This window comes from Polyodon spathula, chromosome 10, assembly GCF_017654505.1.
Source record: "Polyodon spathula isolate WHYD16114869_AA chromosome 10, ASM1765450v1, whole genome shotgun sequence".
NCBI lineage: Eukaryota > Metazoa > Chordata > Actinopteri > Acipenseriformes > Polyodontidae > Polyodon > Polyodon spathula.
Window position 1 is genome coordinate 40,788,654 of NC_054543.1, and position 12,418 is coordinate 40,801,071.

The 12,418-nt window shown below is 34.7% G+C and overlaps 1 pseudogene; it reads right to left on the reverse strand.

Annotated features, from left to right (window-relative positions):
• Positions 1–3,851, reverse strand: part of LOC121321958 — a 32,853-nt pseudogene extending 29,002 nt beyond the window's left edge.
• Positions 3,852–12,418: the final 8,567 nt, after the last annotated feature.

A 12,418-nucleotide genomic window follows, 5' to 3' on the forward strand; every position in this document is an offset into this window, starting at 1 on the left:
TATATGTGCATTTACTACTTCTAAATTCAAATGGAAGTCACTTTGTCTGCCACAAGGAATACTTGTTCCAGCATTAGGAAGTACCTTGTGACTATCAGGGGCTTCGATGTTCTGTCCCTTTTTGTTTACAAAGAAGTTCAAGAGCTTTTGTTAAGCCCTTCCAGATGTCACATTTCCTTTTTCTAGGATCATTTATTTATTACTGAGTAGACGTTGCCTGAGAAGAAACAGCTTACTGGGACAGTATAATGGAGAAAAGAAAAAGCAAACAAATTAATCAAGGCTGCTGTGGACACATGTAGCATATTGTATGGTGTTTTATGGTTGTAAAACAGGGAGACTATTGCATCACTTACTAGTACTAACAATTGTATGTATTTTAAAATGATTGTTAGAAACATTACATGCCCTACAGCTCACAGAAATGAGCAAATGGGCAAATGTAAGTTATGCCATCATGATGACATAATTTACAACATAGTATGAATTTCCCTTAGAGTTTCATAGTTATACATATACTGTAAATTCTAAAGAGAAACAAACTTAATAAAATCAACATACCGTACTTGTTCCATGTTAAAAAAAGCAATGCTTGCAGCTGATTTGGCTTCTCTGAACATTATTGAGTTAGTAGGTTTGACCACTCTACAAAGCTTTTTTTTTTTGGTGAGAGAAAAGTCTGGAAATAGCTTCTAACTTATGTGTTACATCTAAAGCAAGACATGACATGCATAAGTAATAATAGCAATTGACTCAAAACTGATAATTACCACAGTTAATCACCAGTTTGAAAGGAACAAAATTAGTAACCCAGTAAAATGGACAGATTGCAACAAATGCTGCTACTATTTCATGTTACTGTCATGTATTATTCACTTTCCACTATTTAATGTATTATGGATTTTCTTGTTGTTACTGCATCTTGTAAAGCATTTTGTGATGGTGGTCCACTATGAAAGGCGCTGTTTAAAATAAAGATTGAAGTCACTTAAAGTGTTGCAGACGTGACCCTTGTGCAGCAGCAATAACTGCCTGAAATAAAAGGCTCAAATATTTAAGAACTGTAAAGAGAGGAGCACAGAAGAAGGTGAAAACTCTCATTCATACATCTACAGTACAAAATAACTTAACTAGTTATTGCAGTGTAGCAAGGACCCAAATGCCATAGATATTATTGGGAAGCATTAGGTGTGAAATCAATGTATAACTGGTCTCCTCACATTTGGGGAAATATACTAAAAGCAAATTCACATCAACACCATGCATTAGTTATCAAACTTCAAAGTGTTATGAATAAACAAGAACAATGAGAAATATAACAAAGTGATTACTGTCTTGTTGGCAGTTAAGGAAATATCCATAATTCTTTTACCAATTATTGCAATGATGTCTTTCTGCAAGGTGAAAGGTTAAGCGTTAGAGTTCTTAGTATGGTAATGGCAGTATTTAATGCCTACTTAGACTTTGTTTCTAGGCCGCAGCCGTTTAACATATCTTTTGGTTTAGTACTGTATTTACTTTTTATCCACCTGTCTGTGTGTCACACTTACATTTTCAACAGCTCTGAATAATTGCTTATCAAATTGTCATGAAATGTGCTCATTTATATTCTATACTATTTTGTATACCCCCTGTTGATATTTAACATGGCCACCAACATTTTCATTATACTGATAGCTCTAGCTACGGCAAGGGATGTACTGTTGGTTAATCATGATTGCTTACTAAAGAGTACGCAAGAAATACTATAGTAATAAAGAGGATGAACAATGCTACAGAGAGGGAAATACTGAGTTTTAAATGATAGTAACTCAATGCAGTAATTCATGTTTTGCTTAGTGCAATTGTCTTAATGCCTTGCTTGAAGTAGAACATGTGCACAAGCCCATTATATAGCACACAACTCACTTCAAGCACACTTTAGTAATAGCAGAAACTGTAGCTTTTCAATATTTTTGCTTTTCCGAATTCATGGGGAAGGAAACCAAATTGGAAAGAAGGAGATTTACAGAATAACAATTTGCTACCTGACTTTCAATGAGTGGCAATGCTTTAGGTGCCTCAGGTCCACTAGACAGGTTATCGCTGATTCATGTAATTAATTTAGTATAACTAGGACATTCACTCTTCAGATGGTGTAACCTTAGCAATTGGAGTTAAAATAACAGCAGCACAAAATTTCCATGTGACTCGCTCCTTTGAGATTTTTTCAAGTGATTTTACAAGAATCGGTCAGGTGTGTGACTGCTAGTCCCATTAGCTTCTCTAAAATATGGTAGAGAAAGAGCAACTCACACCATATCTATTACCTATGTGTTTGGAAACTACCCAGGATTAATTCACCCATCTCTGTCATTTCTGGAAAACGTGTTTAGTGAGATAGAATGCTATAGGGAACTGAAGTGACAGTGACTTGTTCAAACATAGTAAATAAACAACCATATGCCAGACATCAAAATACTTTTTGCGGTAAGATGGGGTTCAACCACGTTTACCGTAGACACTACAGTATTCGCCTCAAGGCGTCCAATGCCTCTACAGTACTAACACAATAATAAACAATTAAAGTAGGTTAACATTACAGTATAATACAGCATATTCACCAGATTTCTCTTCTTATTTTTTATTTTTAAATGATGACCAACAATACAAATTAAAGAATTAAATATATTTATTAAGATTAACAATACAGAATAAATCAATAGCGTCTCCAAATGCTTTCCTCTTCTATTGTGGGGTCTTTTTAAAAGTACCCATACAATAAACATTTCATTTAGCTTCATGCATAAATGCATGATACATTATTGCTTATTTTTACGACTGTTAAGTCATTGCCAGCATTTAAAGGGTTTAATATAACTGATCTGAATTAGTCTTTGAGGAATTCAAATTTTACATCTGTAGGAATTGACTTATGTTACAGCTAAACTGCTAGAACAATAAATATGCATACTTTTGGCTGTAATTTCTATGAGCTTGCTAAGTAGAGGCTTTTGAAAACTGTCACTCCAGTAAACGTAATCATAAGGTACGAGTAATAGGAGAATAATAAGAGGCTGCTATAGAGGTCATATAGAGGTTTCTATTTTCAAGCTGTCAAAGAATTTCATTTCTTAGCGAATATTTCATGCATTATGCATTTAGATATGTTTAGTCTTAAGCTCTCTGGTGTTTTTGGATGAAGACTGTTATCCTTAATACTGTGCATGTGAAATATCTCAGTGTAAAAGATCTGTAAAACTGAAACAAAATGAGATGTTTGTATCAGTATGTTCACCTTTTCACTTATCAAAGCCCCAGTATATTTGTATTCCCTGTTATCTGATTGTTGTGAAGAAAATATTCTAGTCTTTGTGTGTCAATCAGTCACAGTTAAAGACATTTTCATGTGGTAGTGTCCTTTATAGGCAACTGCTGAAATACATGTGCCTACTATCAAACAGTTGTCCTGTAGTTACAATTAAAAAAAAAAAAAAATGAAACATTGTTTTTTTGCTTTTGAGTTCAAACAGTGCTTGCTAAAGAGGGAGAATAAACACCTTCCATATAAGTATTAAACAGAGAAGATCCAGAACGTTCTTCTAAAGTACTTGACTAAAGACAGTCGTAGCACAGTCACCAATAAACTTACTGTAAGAATGGCATTGACCAAATCATTAAAGCACTACACTAAATGACTCATTATGAAAATCCCAAAGAGAGGGGTTCTTACACGTTGTAACAACCAGAGAGGCACCACACTTCTTTCCATCACTGAGAAGCTCTCCTGTCGTGTTCCACTGGGACATTTTGACAACGTCATTGACATCAAACAGGTTTTCAAAGGGGCTATTTGACAGAATGCACGACATTGGTGCATTGGTCCAGTGTCTGATTATACAGTTCTAAACAAGCTAGAGGCCATGCCTACGACATTTTACTTATAAATGTAATCACACATTAATTATGCATGCACTTAAAGTAAAATCTTTAACATCTGCTTCACTGCTGTTAGGAAAGACCTTCTACCATGAACATGGTGTAGATGGCGGAAGCAACATTTATATCAAGAGATTAATAATTAACACAACATTTAAACAATTAAACCCAGAAACAACAACAATAACAACAATGACATTTGATTTATATAGCACCCTTTAAAGTCATAACATTACCAAGGATCTTCACATAAAATCAAGAAAAAGCTCAATTAAAAATGATACTTTTTCAAGTTTTATTAATAAACATGCATTGGTAACAAGCAGTGAATTCAAAAGCTTTGGCTTGTTTGTTTAAGAAAAGGTTAGACAAGCATAGGCATTGTACTCAATGATGTACAGGATATATGCATAGCTTTAAACACAAATGTCAAGAGGATGATGTTTCTTTCAGTTTTATTGTATAACTGACAGGCAGCCAGTGCAAAGAAGCAAGGACATGCATTGTATTTTAAGTGAGTTTTGTTCTGGTCTACATCCCAGCTGTGGCACTAAAATACACTTTTCGTTCACATAAAGTCAAAAGATTTAGAAGTGAGTAGATTTTCGAGATTTACGATTATACTATATTTACAGTATAATCGTAAATCTCGAAAAACTATTCACTTCTAAATCTTTTGTAGTCATTTTTGTATTACTATAGTATAAATACATGTTACTTTGGATTCATATGTTGTTTTTTACTGACTTTATGTGAACGAAAAGACACACATTTGCCCGTTTTCCCATTGGAAATAGTGATATTTTGAAATATCACTGTCTTGGTCACAAAAGCAAAGTTTGTGGGGAATAATAGTCATTTTCTATACTTCTGAGGCATAAGCAATTAGGAAATAACACTTACTACCCAGGAACAAAAAAAATTGTTACATGGTGAAATCACTACCCAGCAGAGGGAACCTACAGGAACTGCTGAATTTATCCTGAAATCATATGAATCACTACAGTTTAACACAGGTGGAGGCCACTTAACTTTGTGTATGATTTTGAAGGCGATTTATTACACCTGAGCTAATTTGGAATTGCTATTACAAGGGGGGTGGACACTTATCCAACCAAGCCATTTCAGTTTTTATTTTTAATTCATTTTCTATAAATTTCTAGAATGTTTTTTTTTTCACTTAGAAGTTGTGGGTTAGGACGTGTAGATAAATAAAAAAAGATATATATATATATATATATATATATATATATATATATATATATATATATATATATATATATATATATATATATATATACATTTTGAAAGGGGGTATAGACTGTAAGTCTATAGTCACTGGATATGTATACATAGACCTTATAAAAGTGTACCACAGTATTATATTATGGATTCACCATAGTTACCCTGGTTTGCCATGTTTATTAATATACTTTATCAAATCCTCAAATCCTTTACAATGCTTACTTATGTTTTACCATGCTTTCATAGTGCCTTATTACACTTTGCTATGTTTTTACTATTGGAAACTTTTAGAATGGATAAATATCAGAGAAAATATTTACTGGTATACAAAAAAAAAAATAAGTTTTTGTTTCAGAGTTCTATTATTAACAACTTAATAACACCATTTCAAGATATTTGTCAAACCCACAATCACCTTGACTTTAGGTTTTAAATGTATTTCTGCTGTTTTTATTGTATGGGTAAGGTTTAAACAACAACAACAAAAAAGACTAGATCAGTCCCATAAAACTTTGTCTTCATTTTTTGTCTTCTGTTTTTCTGTGAAACCACCGTAAGGGTGGCACATCTTAATTAAGACTATCTGTAGGGCATTTGAACTGTTTTATGTGTGTTGTTATGAATCCCACACTTTGTGCCTCCTAACAGCCATGTCTCATTTTAGCCTGCTTTTGAGTCTATAATACCATGCTTCAAAGCCCACGCCATTAGCGTTCCAAGTTACCCTCAGGAAATGAGGTCCTTTTCTGGCAATTGAGGCATTTTTCATGTGTTAAAGGACCTACAGTATAAGCAAACCAATAGAAATGTTTCTGAAAGTCCAGTTTAGAGTTTTTGTCATCCAGATATTGTATTACAGTTATGTTTATTGGGTTAGAAATGGTTGTTTTTAAGCACCAGCTGCTGTAAGTGTTCACACCTACAATATGTTTGTGCTTTATTAACAAGGAATTTTGAGTTTTAACTAAATTGACACTTCTACTTTGATAAATTAAATGAAAGAGTAAACAGGTTTGTTAAAAACTAAATGTTTAAACTATGTTCATAATATAATACAATATATATATACTTACCAACATTTGGAAACTCTTCAGTGGCTCTCGTCTCCGACTATCATGACAGTAAAAATAGGCATGATGAAGCGTTCTTACCTTTGTATAAGTTAGTGATCAGCAGATGCAGCACACGAAGAGCACAGTGTGTGGTTTTCACTAACTCTACTGTGCAGAATATATATATATATATATATATATATATATATATATATATATATGTGTGTGTGTGTGTGTGTGTGTGTGTGTGTGTATGTATAACCCACAACAGGCTGTGCGATTCCCATGATATATACCACGCCTGGGGTGGTGATAAGCCTGAGGTGTAAGCCAAGGGCCTTTAACCACCCCAGAAGTGGTCTATATCATCGGAACCGCACAGCCTGAAGTGGTTTATATCGCTTATAACACGACTACCTGTCATTTGGGGGAAGAAAGATCATTAAAATAATTCAAACACATTTTAAATTAAGACAAAACCAGAAACCTTTATTGTGTATACATCTGCAGTGTAATATAGATCAAACCAGACTTTACACACAAATCCGACTGCGGTGTCAGGGGACAGTGTCTCAATTTCCCGCAGATGTTTCAGATACAGGCCGGCAATTCGGGATGTGCTGTCTGGCCTTGTCTTTACCCGCTTTTTTAAAAGTTTTCATGACTGACATAATACAATATTGCTGACAGCTCATTTGTATGCAAGTCATGGTATGTGCTTTATACAGAGGCGGTCAGAGGTTGTTATTTATATATTGCTTCTCAGAAGGAACTGTATTTCTAATATATACTGTAAATCTTTATAATCATAATAACTATGTACTATTAGGCTGACACCGACCATCAGCTGTGAGCTGACTTTCACGTTGCACAGGGAGAAAAAGGGGTAAATAACAAATTGGGCTCTACATTTAAAAAAAAAAACAAAAACAAAACTCAACTAAAATCTAATTGAAAAAAACAATCATTTACAAGCCAATTTAGTAAGGTAATGAGCCATTGTGTATTTCCATTTTGATTGTTGGCAGGTGAAACTGTTTCTTGGAAGGTATGGGAATGAACTTTAAACTGTTCTGTTAATTGTTACTCAATATGTTATTGTTAAACCTCTAATTTCCTCATGACCACACACAGGTCAACCTAATTAAGGAATGGGACAACAGCCTGGGAAACATGTTAATTGACATTTTGAAGGACAGCATTGTAAAACAAATTCCTTTTTCCCCCCACAGACTTTTAACCTGCTTTGACTGTCTAACACAACATATAACAATCCACTAGAAACAGATCTAGACAGTTATACACTAGACAGTAGGTTTCCTAATGAAAGAGCTTATAAAGCTATTCCTGCATGTAGTTGGTGAAAACAGATGGTGGACATGCCAAGAATGTATTTTAGAATACATGTAGGGTGCCATGTACTTTAAACAAATATTATTGTGATGGATGCACTCATGGAACTTTAAAACTCATGTTCATCCTCGGACCCGTAGACTATTAAGGATATCAAGATCATGTGACCATGAACTGCCTTAACTACAGCTATTACCAACTGAAATATTTTTTTCCAGCACTGTTACAAGATACTGTAATTGCTGGTACTACAACTGTAACTATTGTAGTAGTATCTATTTGTTAGTAAAATATTTGCCCTAGAAGTTTTTTTTGGTTTTTTTCAAAAGCTCTGCTGTCCCAGATGGTACTGTTACTTAAAATGCATGCTCCCAGATATGGAGCACCTACTGAAGAAATTACACTTATATCCCATAAAAATATGATTGGAGACACTCTTCATTTTAAGGTTGGTTTTAATTCACTTTCTTTCAAAGCCTAAATTTCCCTGAAGTGTGAACGTTGACAGTATTGATGTCTCTTGAACGACATAAATCTACAATGCGACACTAATGTCAAATTACTATTCCATTTCATAGCCATTCTTCTGAAATTCACTTAAGAGATTTTGCCAAGGTGATTATTTGAAAGTACAGCAATGGTCTTACTGATGGGAGAACAAGATAATGCACCTGTAATTAAATTATTATTTGCTGGGGGCAGTTCTTAAGTAACAAACGTGTCACTGCAGGACAAACGTTATTTTATTTTTTTTTAAATTTTGTTCCCGAATTTAAAAGGGCTGACTTGAGGTTTATTGTGTGGCAATGACTATAGCCACTGTCAACCAACAAAACCACATATGACCCAAGTATGATACTGTTAGATAGGCCTCAATGGCGGGCTGTAGTCAGTACCAGTCTCTCAATCTTTATGAGCATAGCAATTTGAGTGTAACTCTTTCCAAATAGCTCTCCTATAGAACATATTGCATGCATACCCTTATATAAGCTTGGTTTATTATTGATTAACAACGTGTCATGTAACATGATGGAAAACGTTTCTCCTGGAAAATGAATGTTTACCAAATGAGCCTGTTTGATCAGCACCCCTGCAGCCATGACATGTGAAAACAGTATCTCAGCCCATAGGTTATAATGGCCCTTTAAAAAGCATTGATTGACCTTGTAACAAGAAATGATGTACTTTAGAGTTTGTGTATAATTTGTGAAATAAATTCCCTCAGTTTCAAGATAGTTTTCTCTTCTCTTCATGTGTAAAAGGAAGGGGGCATTATGGAGTTGTATTGTCTTCTCTACTGTATCTCTGTCACAATGACTAATTCATCTTCCTGAACTGCATTGATGTTGGCTTCATGTTGCTTTCACAAAAAGAATGCCTGTATTCACAAAGTCTACCCACTCATTCTATATTTGACTTTGGTTAATGAAATAACCACAGTATAGGTAAATGTGTAATGATGCTTTTTCAAAAGCCCTACTAGTTAAACACAGACTACATCAGCTGGATGTTTGACACATATGCTTGTATGAGAAAGGTAAGAAAATAGGAAGTATGTTTTGTTTAGAGAATAATATATTCTTAGACTAGTTCACTGGGTGACATTAACAGCGGTCAACAATCCTGAACCAAACAATCATTGACCCAAACATCCATGAATTGAACAACTTCCTCAATATGGTAAATTAAATGTTGTTGCTTTCTTTGGGTGTTTATTTAGATATGTCACATGACTTAGTCTTGATAAATATACAAAGAAACCAAATGTTTCCCTTGACTTATGAACATGTAGAACAAAACAGACATTGTTCAATCCCCAGTGCTTATCTTTCAAGAGGGAATTGGTGAAGATTACACCAATATGTAAGAATGCTGTTTCATTTTTGGCACCTTCTAAACCATACACGTCTCTCTGAAGTGACATTATGTGACAAATGTAACTTCTTAGGGGTACAATACACCACTAAAATGAGCAAAGTTGTTAAAGTGTTAAATACACTGCAGTATGTAGGGTTTACAAAGGGTTTTTTCACTTAAGGTACAAAAGTCTTGACACATTACAACATCCACTGCTTTTACCCAATCAGAAACATGCCAGCCTCTGTCCTCTCTTGTTTCATCTTTGCCATGAGGCTTTTTCTTTTTTGTTTTAATGTGTGTATCCTCAATGACACCAATTAACAATAAAATAGAACTTACCACTTTCCTCCTGTAACGATGCATTGTCTACCTCTGAAGGGCACATTCTAAAAACTAGGATGGGATGATGCAGGCAGACTTAGGTGGCAGTCTCATTGAAACAGATGGCATTAGCTTGCTGGCATTAGTTTGCAATACTTGTCAGTGGCAATAATCAAGCATCCAAAAGGTGAGCTCAATTTTAAAAAAAAAACAAAAAAAAAAACATAACAGAAGCCTGCTCAGATACTCTGGAAGTGGAATTTTAAATCTGCTTTAAGCTTCAGGGGTACTCAAGCCCATCTTAAGAGGCCACAGATGTTCAGTTCCTTTGATTATTTTAGGTTTAGCTGTATGGGGGTATTTGTAGAAAAACACCTACAGTGGCATTAGATATAGAATAATATCAATCAGAAAACACAAGGTATGTCCTAGCTGCAATGTGAATAAAGCTTTGCTTTATTCCTCAAAAGAACTGTCATATCATGTAATACAAATTTGGATAGGACCCAAAATAATTTCCATGATAACATTGTTTTAGAGAAGACAGGATTGCATACAAAGAACCTCTTTTGCAATAAGGGCATTTCAGGATAAAGGCATTTTATAAGCCAGGATTGGCTTCGCCAGATCAGTCCAATATCTTTATAAGGAATCAACCAAAAAGTACTTTTCTTCAACATTTAGGCTAAAATTATCCTGCTTCTTAGGTTTACAATGTTTTATTGTAAATCAATTTTCAGAGGATTGCCTTCTTAAAGAGTTGTCTTTGCTTCATAAATCATTATACAGTATCTGGCATTCAAACAACAGTACTAGTTGAACATGTTGTGAAGATTAGAACATAAGAAAGTTTATAAACGAGAGAAGGCCATTCAGCCCATCTTGCTCATTTGACCATTAATAGCTTATTGATCCCAGAATCTCATCAAGCAACTTCTTGAAGGATCCCAGGGTGTCAGCTTCAACAACATTACAGGGGAGTTGGTTGCATACCCTCACAATTCTCTGTGTAAAAATGTGCCTCCTTTTCTGTTTTGAATGCCCCTTATCTAATCTCCATTTTTGATCCCCCATGCTTGAATCAGATCGTCGTGTTGTCTTCTTTGTCTTTGTCTAGATCATTTTGAATGACCTTTGCTGCTGCAACAGTGTTTGCCACTCCTCCTATTTTTGTGTCATCTGCAAATTTAACAAGTTTACTAACTATACCAGAATCTAAGTCATTACTATTTTTGATGTATAGCCCTACCCCTCTGCCTGTTTTGTCTTGCCTGTCTTTCCTATATAGTGTATACCTACTAATATTATATTCGTCTCCATCACTCTCGGATAACCAAGTTTCTGTAACACCTATCACATCGTGGTTACTTGTTAGTGCAGTAGCTTCAAGGTCTAACCTTTTGTTTCTGAGACGTTTAGCATTTGGATAAATACATTTAATGGCTGTCTTACCTGAGTTGTTGCCCTTGTTTTGATGAGGTCTCCCATTTGTTGATTTCTCCCTCCTTGCTTTCCATTTTAAATGCTTCTGAATCTCCTTGAGGATCCTTTCTCCGAGTAGATTGGTTCCCTTTTTATTTAAGAGCCATTTGTCCCGCTTATATAGATAGTTCTTGTTGTAGAATGTGGTTCAATGTTCAAGGAAGGTGAAGCCTTTCTGTGTGCATCACATTTTCAGCCATGCGTTTAGTTTTCCAACTGTCCATATGAGCCATTGCAAGGTGCCAACAGTATCCCAGAAAATACAACAGTTTTGGTCTTTTCAAAACCATTAACATGCCTTCTGTGCTTCTTTTTACATTTTTTTGGATTGCTACCAGCTTGGAAAGAAGTTGACTAAGATTAGTGTCTTTAAACATCCTCCAAGAGATATTTGGCCTTAAAAATGTATGAACTTTACCAGTAGGTTTATTTTATATGAACATTGATCTAAATCATATCTGTACATTACAGCATGAGGTAGCATTTACAGTAGCACCTGTACCTATCTTCTATATCTTAACTGGAATAGTCACACTTATTTATTTTAAGTGTAAAGCTCGGGATAGTGGCACAACTAGCAATAGATTTGCAAATATATTACGATTGTTAGAATTTCTACTCCAGACAAATTCCTGTCTCATCATGCAAAGTTTCATTGTATAGCCTGCCAAAACACTGCAAGAATGAACGATAAAAAAGCAGCAACTAATATCAAAACGAAAACAGGTACTTTACCACTGGAACAGGTACCATTAAAAAATAGATTATCTATAAACATTTAGCTTTTAAATTTGTATATGACATTATCTTACCTTTCTATAATTTTCTACTAAATTATACACTTCCCTCCCTCTGTATATGTTACCAAGAGAACATAGAAATAATTGACCTACTCACAGCTGCACAGGGTAATGTTTCCAACGTGCAACACCAGCACATACTAATTTTCTATTAATGGTACCATTGGGAGATTTTCACACTGTCGTAGTCGGGACAAAGGCTGCTGTACTTGTAAGAAACAGAAAGCAGATGAAGTTGACTAATTGGTTTGTTGCGGGAAATATTGAAACACAGGACTGCAATGTTGAAGCAATGACCAATAAACCAGATTTTATAACTGTAACTGTTTGGGTTTTTTTATGACCTGCAATGCTCCATTTAGCTTTTTGGTAATGTTGTTTTATCAA